This window comes from Leucoraja erinacea, unplaced genomic scaffold (genome assembly GCF_028641065.1).
Source record: "Leucoraja erinacea ecotype New England unplaced genomic scaffold, Leri_hhj_1 Leri_970S, whole genome shotgun sequence".
Classification (NCBI taxonomy): domain Eukaryota; kingdom Metazoa; phylum Chordata; class Chondrichthyes; order Rajiformes; family Rajidae; genus Leucoraja; species Leucoraja erinaceus.
This window is the reverse complement of record NW_026576917.1, coordinates 39595-41753: the sequence shown is the minus strand read 5'-3', so window position 1 is coordinate 41753 and position 2159 is coordinate 39595. Positions and strand designations below refer to the sequence as shown.

Below are 2159 nucleotides of genomic sequence, written 5' to 3'. Positions count from 1 at the left end.
TCAAATAAACCTCATACATGCTAAAGAATACCGAGCATGCAAAGTATGAGCAGTTCCTAAAAGAACTTCATATCACCAATGTCAACTAGCAATTTGAAAACAAACATGAAACAAAGAGTAGGAATTTTACTTCGGAGTCACGTGAGTGACTACGTGAAGAACCCCGCTTCCACGCATGCGTGTCATATCGCTACACGCATTCGAACTCGTCATCGCTGGAGGAAGGACGTTCCTCCCAATCGGCAGGGGAACCTGCAACAGGTAAGGGAACTTTGTTTTTCCTTACTTACCCTTGTTTATCAAGAAGGCTGATGAAGCTGGCTGGGGAGAGTCTGCAGATCTGCAGGCAGCCAGCAGCGGCCGGGGCCCGTTAATTTATTTTTAAATAGAAACGGAGCTGACTTTAGCTCCAGGACAACGGTCACTGGAGCAAAGAGTTTTCCCGACAATTCGGAAACAGCCCCACTACTCATTTAATGGAGGGGCTGGAAGGTGCGGAACTGGCGCGTTATCGGGGGTTCCGCAGGTCTAAAAATAGCGGCGAGCGGTCAGTGCCCGAGATCACTGACTACGCGTTGGACCCGCTGGGCCGCGCTGGAGCACCGCAAAGGCGGGGGGGGGGGGGGGGGATACAGACAGCAGGAACAGGCTGAACTCCCGTAATCAGAATAACTGTGCCAGACTTACCCCCCCCTGCCCGACTTTTGCTCCTGTTTTTTCCTCCCGAATTTTGCTCCCAACTTCGCTCCGCGCCGACCACGGCTGGTCGGGAGAGGAAGGCACAGAGTCGTTGAATTCGAGGAGAAAATTGAAAGTCGGGAACAGCAGGTAAGAGACTCTGCGTTCCTTCCACTTACCCTTTAGGTGCAGACATGGACCGGGTCCAGACATGGACCGGGTCCAGTGCAGACATGGACCGGGTCCATGTCAGCTGCAGGAAGCCGGCGGGAGAACCGCGCAGTGCAGGCAGCCGGCAGGAGAGCAGCAACGGCAGCCGGCAGCGGCAGGAGCAGCAGCAGCAGCGGCAGGAGCAGCGGCAGCGGCAGCGAGCAGGAGCAGCGGCAGCGGCACATCGTTTCCCAGAGAGGGAAAACACCTGTGCCCGACTTCGCTCCCGCACCAGGAGAAAAATTCATTTTCTCGACCAGTATGCCAGTCTCGCTTTGGAAGCGAGTCTGGCTTCAAGCAGCGCTACCGGCCAGCGCCGAGGCCAAGGACATAGCAGTGGACTTGACTGGCTGCAATCGACCGTGAGGGATCAGTACTGTGAGTACCGGGGTCGGTCCCAGCGGGTTCTTTAGTTACAGAGATCGCTTCCTGGCCTTTTGGCTAAGATCAAGTATAGTATCTGTTTATTATCAGTTTTAATATCTAATACGTCCCTTATCTAAGCACCATATAAACAGGAATGCCCAGAACTGAGGGCATTGGATTGGGGTGGACCGGCTGCAATGACCGCGAGGGACCAGTACCGTCAGTACGGGGGTCGGTCCCAGCGGTCTGAGATAAAGGAGCAGCCAGGAGCGCTGAGAGCATTGGAGCCGGGTCAAAGAAAATGGGCTAGATGGAATCAGCTGTGCCAGATGTCCTCCACACCGGCCATATCCACTCCACGGAAGGAAGGACAAAGCTGGAGAAGGAGGACCGTGGAACAGCGGGCAGCCAGCAGCAGCCAGCGGCACTTGGATCAACCGTAGTGGGATCAGCTGTGCCCGATGTCGGCCCCGCACCGGCCAGATCCATGCGGCCGAGCGGTAAGGCTAGACACAAATCAAACAAAGTAGTGGACTCAGAAGGGTCCGACTTTGCATAACCGCCGGCAACCAGCGCCCGAGAGCGCTGGAGCGGGAAGAAGCGGTGTATGGAGCCTTGCTCCAACGTGATAAAACCACAGCAGTACCTCTTTGAGGGCTGCACAGTGCTTCTACCCCATCAGAGGGGAGCACTGTGGGTCAGTTCTGGGCTGACCTGCAAGAGGGGTCCGCAGAACAAAAGACAAGTGGGCAGCAGTTAAGCCCCACATGGGTACCCCGTGCGGGACCCTAGAGATCTCTAACTCTAAAAAAGAGTAGGCAGGACCCTGATGGGCCAGAGCCTGGTAATACAGCGTCCCATGATCCTAACACGGCAGGGACTCTGCTGGACATGGTGGCTGATTA

General features: G+C 55.6%; 1 pseudogene; it reads left to right on the top strand.

Moving 5' to 3' along the window:
• The first annotated feature begins 1309 nt into the window (after window positions 1-1309).
• On the top strand, window positions 1310-1414 carry LOC129695168 (U2 spliceosomal RNA; annotated as a pseudogene).
• The last annotated feature ends 745 nt before the right edge of the window (window positions 1415-2159 follow it).